This window comes from Octodon degus, unplaced genomic scaffold (assembly GCF_000260255.1).
Source record: "Octodon degus isolate 3935 unplaced genomic scaffold, OctDeg1.0 scaffold00005, whole genome shotgun sequence".
NCBI lineage: Eukaryota > Metazoa > Chordata > Mammalia > Rodentia > Octodontidae > Octodon > Octodon degus.
In genome coordinates this window covers 32734407-32745850 of record NW_004524581.1, presented here as the reverse complement: position 1 = coordinate 32745850, position 11444 = coordinate 32734407, and the positions used below count along the sequence as shown (strand labels likewise).

General features: G+C 50.6%; 1 long non-coding RNA gene and 2 other non-coding genes across 4 annotated transcripts; all 3 read left to right on the top strand.

Moving 5' to 3' along the window:
• The first annotated feature begins 4337 nt into the window (after nucleotides 1-4337).
• Nucleotides 4338-6517, top strand: LOC111818218. Of its 2 annotated transcripts, XR_002822256.1 has the most exons (5): nucleotides 4338-4616; nucleotides 4723-4764; nucleotides 4989-5036; nucleotides 5930-6108; nucleotides 6314-6517. It is a non-coding gene; the product is annotated as an uncharacterized LOC111818218 (long non-coding RNA). The 2 variants fall into 2 exon arrangements; XR_002822255.1 differs by having other exon boundaries at nucleotides 4351-4764.
• LOC111818766 lies at nucleotides 4829-4890 on the top strand. The gene has a single exon (XR_002822679.1). It is a non-coding gene; the product is annotated as a small nucleolar RNA SNORD48 (small nucleolar RNA).
• LOC111818764 lies at nucleotides 5782-5847 on the top strand. The gene has a single exon (XR_002822677.1). It is a non-coding gene; the product is annotated as a small nucleolar RNA SNORD52 (small nucleolar RNA).
• Nucleotides 6518-11444: the final 4927 nt, after the last annotated feature.

Here is an 11444-nt window from a genome sequence, read left to right as displayed (position 1 = left end):
CGCCCCCTGGTGGGCTGAGCTGGCCACACACCTCTCTCTCTCTCTCTCTCTCTCTCTCTCTCTCTCTCTCTCTCTCTCTCAAATAAATAAATAAAAAAAGAAATGCTCATTAAAGTAAATGGCTGAACAAATAAATTTACTTAAAAAAAAAAGAAAAAAAAAGAGGGGATTGAACTCAGGACCTTGTGCTGCCAGGCGGGTGCTTATGCCGCTAGTCTACCTCCCCAGTCCCCCCCCCCTTTTTTTTGCAGAACCAGGGATTGAACTCAGGCCCTTGAACTTGTCAGGCAAGCGCTTATTCTAGTGAGCCATCTCCCCAGCCCCTTGCAGTGGGACCAAGCAGCAGTGAGGTGTGGATTCACATCCTGGCTCTGTAACCCTACCTGGCTAACTAGGCACAAATTATTCAGAACTTCTCTCCTCTTCTGTTACTTACTCTGAAATATGGCATTTGTCTGAGTAACCTGTCTCCTAAAAGTTTCTGAAGAGTTGGGATACAGCTCCATGGCAAAGCATTTGTCGTGCTTTAAGCCCTGGATTCCATCCCCAAAACTAAGATTTTTTTTTTTTGGTCTTTTTGAGATAGGGTCTCAACTATGCAGTTCAGGCTGGACTTGAGCTCACTTTGTAGCCCAGGCTGGTCCCTAACTCACAACCATCCTCCTGCCTCAGCCTCCTGAGTTTTAGGATTACCAGCCAAGTGCTAGGCCCCACCATTGTACTGAGTTTTGAACTCAGGGCCCTCAACTATACCCACAGCCTTTGTTTTGAGATAGGTACACTAAATTGCCCGGACTGGGTTTGAACTTGTAATGCTCTAGCCTTAACCTCCCAGAGTGCTGGGATTACTGGCCTACACCATCAACCCCAGCTTCTTTTATGTTTCTACATGGTGCTTTTACCCCAGATTTATCAAGCAGCCTTAAACAATAGCTACAGGAAAACCATAGCAAATTTAATTAAGAAAAGTAGAAAAAAGCTGCAGGGGGGCTGGTGAGATGGCTCAGTGGTCTAACTCAGAACAAGCTTAGTCAAAACACAGGTTCAATCCCCCAGCACCACATGCCAGCCAGCCCGCCCCCTGCTGGGCTGAGCTGGCCATACACACACACACACACACACAAATAAATAAAATTAAAAAAAAAAAGCTGCAGGGGACACAGCTGGGAAGATCAGTGCAACGGGCTTTCCCTGGACCCAGGCCTTTCTTGGGGTTCTTCCTGCCGCAGCACTGAGGTTCCCTCCCACAAAGAGTTTGACAACTGCCCAACCTCCTTTTTCCTCAAAACAGCCTGGGACGACTTCCTCCTAAATCGCTCAGTTTGGAGTTCACACTTTCACTCATCCTTAGACTCTGTTAGGAAGCTCCCCGCCCGCAGCTGAGGATTGAACTCGGTCGGGCCTTGCTTGCCAGGCAAGTGCTTATTCTGAGCATCTCCCCGGCCCCTTAGGAAGCTTCCAATAGAAAAGGAACAGAATTAAGGATTTCTTTGGTTTCTGGCCTGTTTTACTCAGAAGAGATGAACTACAGTGCTCTTCTAGCCTCTGACCACAGCACATTGGAAAGGTATTTTCACTGCTATATAGTAAAATTGGGAGTGTCTCTCTTACCCGACAGGAAGTAGAGGGAACACATCCTGAAGTGAAGCGGTATTCGAGCCACGGCTGTCCACCGCAGGGGTGTACTAAAGCCACTTGGGAGCTGGGCGCCTAGCTCAGCAGTAGGGCGCTTGCCTTGTGCGCATGAGTGCCTCGACTCAATCCCCAGCACAATAACAAACAGCAATAACTTGGAGGAAACTAAAAAAGATACAAAGCCAGTTTAGAACAAAAGTGGCCAAAGCAGTGTATATAGTCCAGCCCGCCCAGGAAGTTTAATGTGCAGGCCAAGGTGAGAAAACCATTAGAAGCCAGAGGCTACTTCTGATTTTATTTTTAGGAAGACCGGGCATGGGAGAGAAAGACAGCAAAGAGTCAGTGCTCGCAGGACCAGCAGCTGTTGACCAGAGGTGGTGTGCTGTGAGCTGGAATCCAGATGCTCCAGGAGCCCTACGAGATTGAGGCAGTGTCGGCAGCCACAAGGAAAGAGGTCAAAGAAATGAGGAGCAGTGTGGTGGGTGAGCACAGAGTCCCTGAAGCTGGGCTAGTTAACGACATTCATGAATTCCTCACGAGGGAAGCTGCTCACTAGCAAGGGATATGAGAAGCTACTGCATCCACAACTTGGGATTCAAAGTCACTTTGGAGCATTACTCGGGTGGGACTCCAGTGCAGCGTGATCTATCAAACAAATGATCACTAAGTGATTGTGGAAGAGGTCTGATGGAAGGCAGAACACTTCAAGCAAGGGAAGGCAGACAGAATAACTGCAGGGGAATAAGGAAAAATGTATTTTCTCTATACACGTTGGCCTTGTAAATTTTATTCTTATGCAGAGAGAAGACTATATTGGGCTGGACAGAGAGCTCAGTGGAATAAGTGCTTGCCTGGCAAGTGCAAGGCCCTGAGTTCTATCTCTGGTACCACAAAAAAAAAAAAAAGAAAAAAAGAAAAAAGAAAAAGAAAAAAAAAGAAAAGACTATATGGTTTGGATTCAATATGGTTTTCTCACAAAAGAAAAAAGATAACACACCACCAAACATCGTCATCTATAAATAATGTACAGAAGGGCCCAGCAAGGTAGGGTCTAGAATGATTGGGCTGGGGGGATAGCTTGGTAGAATAAGCGCTTGCCTGGCAAGCTCAGGGTCCTGCGTTCAATCCCCGGTTCCTGGGGGGGGATATCTATCATCTATCTATCTATCTATCTATCTATCTATCTATCTATCTATCTATCTATCGACTGATACAGGAGTTGGTGCATTAAGGAGCTGGAGCCAACGCCTAAGGCATGTTGCTGAGGGAACGCTGCAGGAGCAGGACTCCCCTGTGGCGAGTCCTCACTGAGTCGATGCTCCCAGCTCTGCTGGGACAGTGCTCATTCAGCAGCACGTATGTCTGTCACCTGCCAGGTAAGTGCAGTTGAGAGGATCCTGAACATGTCCACCACTGTTCGCTGGAAGAAGAATGTGTAGCCAGGTACGGTGACTAACACCGGTCAGCTCAGCATGTGGGAGGCAGAGAGGCTGGAGGATGGCACAGGCAAGCTCAGCTGCCCCAGTGATGGTAAACCCTTCAGAGCTTTGGACGCTGTAAACAGCCTCCTGCAGCTCAAGGGCCACAGGCTCCTCACCACTGGTCTGGCAGTGGAGCAATTTTTTGTGTTTCTGAGATAGGTAATCTCATTAAATTCAGCTGGCCTTCAACTTGCAGCAATCCTCCTGCTCAGCTACTCCTTTCAATTTACCAATTTAGCAAATGCCCTGTTTCAAAAATTAAAAAGGACTGGCCCAGTGTGGTGGCACATGTTGTAATCCCAGTCTGGAAAGGCTGAGGCAGGAGGATCTCCAGGGGTTCCAGGCCATCCTAGGCAACATAATGATACCCAGTATCAAAACAACAACAACAAAAAGCCAGGCTGGTGGTGAATGCCTGTAATCTTGTGGTCCTAACACTGGAGACAGGTTGATCGCTGCAAGCTGGAGCCCAGCCTAGGCTACGTAGTTCAAGGGTAGTCTGAACTACATGGTGAGATCTTGTCTCGACCCTCCCTCAATAAATAGACAAGGGGCTGGGGAGATGGCTCAGTGGTCTAAAGCACCTACTTAGAACAAACTAAGCCAAGCAAAGCACAGGGACTGCGGTTCGATCCCCCAGCACCACATGCCAGCCAGCCCCGCCCCCTGGTGGGCTGAGCTGGCCACACACACACAAATAAATAAATAAAATAAATAAATTTTTTAAAAAAATAAATAAATAGACAAGTAAATAGAAAATGGAGGCTGAATGAATGAATGGATGGATGAGGGGCAGGGGTGGGAAACAGCTCAGTGAAGGCTCTAGGTTTAATCTCCAGTACCAAAAAAGGGCATGAAGTTGGTCACGGAGGTGCACACCTAAAATCCCAGCTACTTGGGAGACTAAGGCAAGAGGATCACAGGTTCAAGCAGCCGAGACAGTTTACCAAGACCTGTGGCCGAAAACTGCGAAGGAGGCAGCTCGGCGAACGAGGACGCGCATGCACGCACACACCGCCCCTTAGCAGCGAGGCGGGCGCGCGCCCACCACTTCCGTCCGCCGGGTCCTGCCTGCCAGGGACCCGCATGGCCAGCCAGTTCGCCTGTATTTTGTTTTTGTTATTGCTGTTGGTTCATCAAAATTTACGAAATATCTCCGACTATTTGACGGAAGAACATATTTCCATGACTTCTCTTTTACTGTTTCATTCCTAATGGGGACGAACGATGAAGAAAATGTTCCGCGTGAGTCAGGCATCTAAGAAGACGACCGTGCCCGGCAGGACCCCCGCCCAGGGCCTGCATATATAGCTCGGGCCCGAGCTCGTCTTCCTTTTGTGTGCCCGGCTCCAGCGAGATGGCGCCTGAGGTGTGCCGTCTGCCTGGTGTCCCCATGGGCGAGCGCTGCGGAGCCGAGCGGAGGTACCGGGGGCGCTGCTGGGGCGAGGCTGTACCCCGGGCTGAGCGGGATGATTCACCTTGCAGACTAGAGTTTCTGAGGTTACCGTGACGCCGCTGCTTGAAACTGACCCAGCCCTGGCGCGGGGAGGTCGGCTGGCGCCTCCCTCGTCTCCGCTAGCGCAAAGGCCTTTTTTTTTCTCCTCAGGTTCCTGCGCCTGGAAGGCGGGCGAGCCTGCGCGGCGAGATGGTAGGTGGCTTGTGGCTGCGTGCGACGTGGGCAGCGGCCGGCGGTCGCCGCGGGGGAGCACAGGGGTGATGATGACTTCGGTGATTCTGAGTGTCTCGCTGATGCCGTCACCGCAGCGCACTGACCGCTCGCTCCTCGGCCCGCAAAACATCGAGTAGTTCTTGGGCTAGGGGAGGTGGGGGGCCGGGGTGGAACACGTGCTGACGTTTCGGTTGCTGTCTTAGTTCCTCAGGAGTCTTCAGGTAGCCGCCGTTTGTCACCCTTAAATACAGGTAATGTGATGCCTAAGGCCTTAGAGCCTCTGCCGCTCCCCTCCTTTTGTGTCCGAGCTGTCTTTCGCGACAAATTGTTCTGTTTGTTCGTGTTTTTGAGATAGGGTCTTACTGTGCAGCTCAGGCTGGCCTTGGTAGGCCAAGCTGGTCTCGAACTCCAGTGATCCTCCTGCCTCAGCCTCACAAGTGTAGAATTGCAGGCCAGGGTCACCTTTTTTTTTTTTTTTTCTTCCCCTGGTGGAATCGGGGATTGAACTCAGACCCTTGAGCTTGCCAGGGAAGCGCTTATTCTGCTGAGCCATCTCTCCGGCCCCACCACACCCGGTTTGATGCTGCGTACTCTCCGTGTTATTGTAAAATGGGTGCATGGGCGCCGAGCACGGTAGCTCAGTGGACTAAAGCTTAGCCTGCTTGGGCCGGGGTTCCGAGATGGTGATCAAGACTGGGTGTGGTGGCAGGAGCCCGTAACCCCAGCGTTTGGGAGGCTGAAAACAGGAGAATCCGTATGAGTCCATCTCCGTAGTGTGAGACCCTGTAGGCTTGTGCTAAGTATATTTTAAAAAATGAAGTGGATACATGAGGGCCCTAAGTGCTGCTGTCTGCTGTTTTGAGTTTGCTTTTCTGTTCTGAACAAGCTTTGCTGTCTCTGAATTTGGATTTAAAGATCTTGCTATGCCAGGGCGGGGGCTTTGAGTGTGTTGTCGCTCTTCCCAGAATGTTTCCTTGATCCAGATGTCCCTAGATTGGGAATGATGATTTCACAGACTAGAGTCTCTGACACTGGTCCTGATGTCAAAAAAAATTCTGACCCATTTAGGGGACTGGCTGCTCGGATCTCTGGGAGGGCTTCGCAGCGCTGGCTCTTAGTGGTTCTCTTGCTTCCGTCTTTCCAGCATGAGAGTTCTGCAGCCCCAAGCAGGAGGGGAGCCCCTAACCTGATGGTGGAAAAGCTAAGGTTTGGGCTCGGCCCCTTCCCTGATGGTTGCGGTCCTACGAGGCCTGGATAGCCTTCGTGCTGTGGCGCCTGCGGGCTGTGACCACAATCACCAAGGCCTTTTTCCCGTTGCTGCAGGTGAGTGTCATTTTTGTTCCCGGCTCTAAGAGTGGGAATGATGACCTGGTTGGACTAGAGTCTCTGAGTTTCTTTGAGGAGCCTTGAAAGCACCTGATCCATTCTTGGGCTTCCCTCTTGGACAGCAGCTCCTGCCCCGCCAGCTCATCTTTATGCTACCACTTGCCTGTGCAGTTCTGATGTTTTTCATTTTGTGAAATTTCAGATTTTAGCTGGCAGATGTCGTCTCCTGTCTGTCTGATGCTGGGCAGATGCTAAGAGCTTACGTCATCCTGTGTTAATCTGCAGGAACAGTCGTCAACTCCAGTTGGAAGTTTTATGACACTAAGTAGAAAATGTGTGCTTACATTTATTTTGGTTTTTGGAAGGAAGTACCTCTGCAAAACAACTAATAAAGTACTTTAAAAACAAAGAATTAGTGGATTATTTGGTCTTGAGGAAAAGAATGATAGAAGAGAAAAACAAGTCTGGGCTGCAGATCCTATCCCCCCATAGGATCTAAGTTGCCTAGGCTAAGCTAGAATTTGAGACCTTCTTGCCTCAGTCTCCTAGAGTGCTGGCATTATATATATGTACTGTCATGATACACACAGTAGAACCCAGGGAAGTATGGTCCAGGACCCCTGGTAAATTCCTGAAATAGAAACAAGCCCTCGCTCCTGCCAGGCAAGCGCTTATTCTCCTGAGCTATCTCCCCAGCCCCCAAACAATTTTTTGGTATTTTAGGACAGGATCTACAGGGTCTCAAAGCGTAGATTGGACTCCTGTTTACAGCCTCCCAAGTGCTGCACGCCCTAGGGGCAGAGCTGGTGCAGCAGGCCTAGGGATTGAACTCCTGACCTCTGTCTGCCCAAGCAGGCACTTTAATCCACTGAGCTATTTGGCCGGCCCATTATTTTCTATACATTTCATTCCATGATAGTTTAATTTACATATTGGGTACAATGAAATTGGTAAGATAATTGTGTAATAGTTCAATTTCAAGCTGTTGGCACTTTGCTGAACCCTTCTTGACAGATGAGCTGCTTGCTTAGCTGAACAGATGGCTGCTGTGGAGCCAGGTGGGGCCAGCTGTCCTGAGTACTCTGGGCAAAGCTGCGCTGCCCCCAGGAATGTTAGTGATGCCTGTAACAGCTTGCACGGAGTTAGTTTCTTTTTTTAAACTATCTAGTATAGGGTCTCACTACCCAGATGTGACTCTGTCCTGTGTTCAGCCTCCCACGCACTGGGATTGCAGATGCGCACCACCATGCCCGGCCTTAGCCCCTGGGTTTGGGGCCAGCACAGCATGTGGGTTTGAATCCTGGTCCCTGCGCCTGCCTAAGAAGGTGCTTCAGTCTGCTGAGCTATCTGGCCGGCCTTTCAATTTTTCAAATATTTACTATATTTTGGATCAGTATTGACCATAGATAGCAATGGAAGAGGAATTTGTGTGTGTTTCCACTGAATATTCTGCGGTCCCTGCCCTCTACCAACAAAAGGTGTTTTCTGGTTTTTGTCTCTGAGGGTCTCGTGCAGCTCAGGCTGGCCTCAAGCTCCCATGGTAGCCAAGGCTGGCCTGCTTGGCCTACTTGGTCCTTCTGCCTCAGCCCCCCAGGTGCTGGGATCACAGGCCCCACCCAAGGTTTTTTAATCATTTTATTTTTTGGAGACAGCCTCTTGCTATGTGGTTAGGCTGGCCTCAGGCTCGTGGTGATCTTCCTGCTTCAGCTTCCTAATCATAGACCCAGGAGCCATACTTTTCTGTAACAGTTCTGATGGCAGGGGCGGCAAGATGGTTCGGTGCCCTAAGCGCCTGCTTAGGCAAGGGCAGGGACAGACCCATCCCCACCACCATGGTGGCGCACACCTGTAAGCCCAGCGCTGGGCAGCTAGAACAGGATTACTACGAGTCCCAGCTGTGTAGTGAGGCCTCAGAGTACTAAATGTAAAAAAGTTCTAATGGGGCTGTAATTTACATGTCTCTAAATTAGACTTCGATGTGCTTTAAGGCTTTTTTTGTGGTACTGGGGATCAAACTCAGGACATTGCGGTTGACAGGCAGGTGCTTACGCTGTGAGCTACATCCCTGGCCCTGATTAGACTGAGGCACAGGACTCCTGGGTGGCCAGGGACCGTCCCATTGGGTGGTGCAGCTGCCTGGTAGACAGGAGACTCCGGTGTACCTCCCCTTTTTTGAACTGAAGTCCTCACAAAGTGCTCTGGCTGGGCCGGCCCTTGAAAGGTTTCTCCCTCGGCCACCTCCAGTGCTGGGTTCAGGCTTGTGCCATCATGCCTGCTTTCTCTTGTGGTTTTCCTTTGAAACTGACATTTTAGCCATGGGCTGAGGTCATCTGGTCTTGTTGCCTTGCTGAACTGCAATTGCTGCGTCCCAGAACTCCAGGATTAGTGCTGCTATATGGAGTTCATCTCAAAAACATGCTGGTTTAAAATAGACATCTTGGGACCGAGGAGATGGCTCAGTAGAATAAGTGCTTTCCTGGCAAGCTCAAGGGCCTGAGTTCAATCCCCAGCTCTGCAAAATAAATAAATAAAATAAAATAGATATCTTTAGGGGGCTGGGCAGATAGCCCAGTGGACTAAAGCGCCTGCTTCGGCAGAGGCAGGGACCGGGTTTGATCCCCGGTGTGCCATGCTGGCCCTGCCCCTGGATGTGCTGACACGGACTGAGACTGGGCATGGTGGTGAACGCCTGTAATCCCAGCGCTTGGGAGGCTGAAAACAGGATCAGTAGAGTCTGAGCTGTGTAGTGAGACCCTCTAGACCCTGTACTAAATGCATTTTTTAAAAAAAGACATTTAAAGAAAAAAAAAAACCTAGACCTGTTAGCCAGGCGTAGTGGTCTGTGTCCTGGCCCTCGGGAGGGTGAGGCAAGAGGGTTGCTGCAGGTTTGAGGTCAGCCTGGGTGCATACTGAGTTCAAGCCAGTTTGAACAATGAAGGGGGATCCTGTAAGGGACATGTAAAAATTGTTCCTGCACCTGTAATGCCAGCACTCGGGGAGGCTCATTAGGAGGATCATGGCCAGTTGGAGGCCAGCGTGAGATACAGAGTGAGCTCAAGGCCCGCCTGAATGCACAGTTCACTGTCTCAAAGCAAAAGACCAAAAGAAAAAAAAAGTTACCAGCTTTTGCTGCCTCCTGTCCTAGGACTTGCTTGAACATATCACCAGCTAGCTTTACTTTTGCAGACCTGCTTTTAGTATTCTGTGGGTGTTTGAGTTGTTACCACGAAAGCTGACGTTAGGGACTAAACCCAGAGACCTGAGCTTCGTGACAAGGTCCCAGGTGGCAGTAGTTAGCTCTTTGTAGGCTTTCTGGGTACTTCACCTCATTAAAGGTTTGGTTTTTGCATTGATTGATTGATTGATTGATTGATTGTACTGGGAATTAAAATCTGGACCTCACACTTGCCATGCAAGCATTGTTTAAAACAAAGTCTCACATTTGCAGGAATCCCCTGCCCCAGCCTCCCAAGTGTTGGGATTATAAGCATGTGCCATTACACTCACTTTTTGTAACCCAGGCTGGTCTTGAACTCAAAAGGATATTCCTGCCTCAGCCTCCCAAGTGCTGGGATTACAGGAATGTGCTGTGGTTATTAGTGTTTTGAGAATGGTGCAAGACTCAGTAGTCCAGGCTGATCCTGAAGTCACAGTTGTCCTGCCCCACCCTTCTGAGTGTCAAGGTTAGCGCTGGGCTTAGCTGGTAGTTTTGTTCTGGTACTGGGGATTGAACCCAAAGCCTTTGCACTGAGCTACATCCCCAAGCCTTGTTTTGTTTTTATTTTGAGACAAGGTCTTCACGAGTTGCTCAATTGCCCAGGCTGGGTTAGAATTTACAATCCTCCTGCCTTAGCTTCCTAGAATGTTGAGATTACAGTTGTGCACGACCACACCAGGCTAGTTTTGAAGATTGATTTATTTATTTATGTGTGTGTGTGGGGCCAGCTCAGCCCACCAGGGGGCCGGGCTGGCTGGCATGTGGTGCTGGGGGATTGAACCGGGGTCCCTGTGCTTTGCTAAGCTTTTTCTAAGTAGGTGCTTTAGACCACTGAGCCATCTCACCAGCCCCCTTGAAGATTTTTTTAAAAATAGCTGGTTGTGGTATCATAGTCCTGTAATCCCAGCACTTGGGAGGCTGAGGCAGGAATATCCTTTTGAGTTCAAGACCAGCCTGGGTTACAGAAAGTGAGCTCAAGGCCTTCCTGAACTGTATAGCCAGACCCTGTCTCTAAAAAACCAAAAACAAAACACAAAAACCAAGAATAAACAAAGCCCCACACCAAACAGAAACAAAGACTGTCTTTAAAAAAAAAAAAAAAAAAAAAAAAAAAAAAAAAAAAAAACTGGGGATATAGCTCAGTGCAAAACCCCTGGGTTTAATCCCCAATAGCAAAACAAGCAAACAGCGCTTCTGGGGACCTTTGATCTCCAAGGCTGAGCCAGTGCCAAAGCCGCAACACCTCCATCCACCCCCATCCCGACCTGCAGCCGCGCTCCAGGAGGCGCTCGCTCCTCGGGACGGCGTTCTGGAGCTGCGGCGGGATCACAGCGGGGAGATGCGGGCCTGGGAGGAGCCCGCAGGTGTGGGAAGGGTGGTGCCCAGCTGGGCGGCGGGCAGCTGTCGGGGAAGCAAGCTCGGGCCGAGGCCCACGCTCCGGGAGAGACAAGGCTGAGGAGGAGAGCAGGGCAGGGAGAGGAAAGGAAAACGTGGGGCTCCGCGTAGCCCAGGGCCTGGCCGCTTGGTCACCGCGGGAGGCCTCAGCGCCACCACCGGCGCAGGAAACACGACTAGCCAGGTGTCTGTAGTCCAGCACCTGGGAGGCCGAGGCGCGGGGGTCACTGAGTTCAAGGCCAGCCCAGGCTCCATGGTGAATTCAGGGCCAGCCTGAACCGCATAATGAAACCCTGACTCAAAAACAAGCAAACCAAAAGCGGGGCGTGGTGGGGCACACCTGGGAGGCTGAGGCAGGAGGAGCGCTGTGAGGTCAAGTCCAGCCTGCACTGCTCAGTGAGGCCCTGCCTCAAAAAGAAATAGCGACAAGCAAACAAAAAGCACAAGAAAGTACAGACTAGCTGATCAAGGGTTAGTGAACCAGAAGAAAAAGTCATGCATAACACTGAACAGAGGAAGTGGAGATGAGGAGGAAGTTGGCGCAGAGGGTGCCGCAGACCCTCCCTTTGCGTAAGCCCTGCCGAGGGCTGTGGGGCTGCCCGCCCGCCCGCCTGCCTGCAGGTGTGTGCTTGGGGAGCTCTCTTCTCTGCCACACCCCATGCTCTCTTTTCATCCGTGCTTGGGGTGGAACCCAAAACCTGGGGCTCTACTGCTCTGGGGC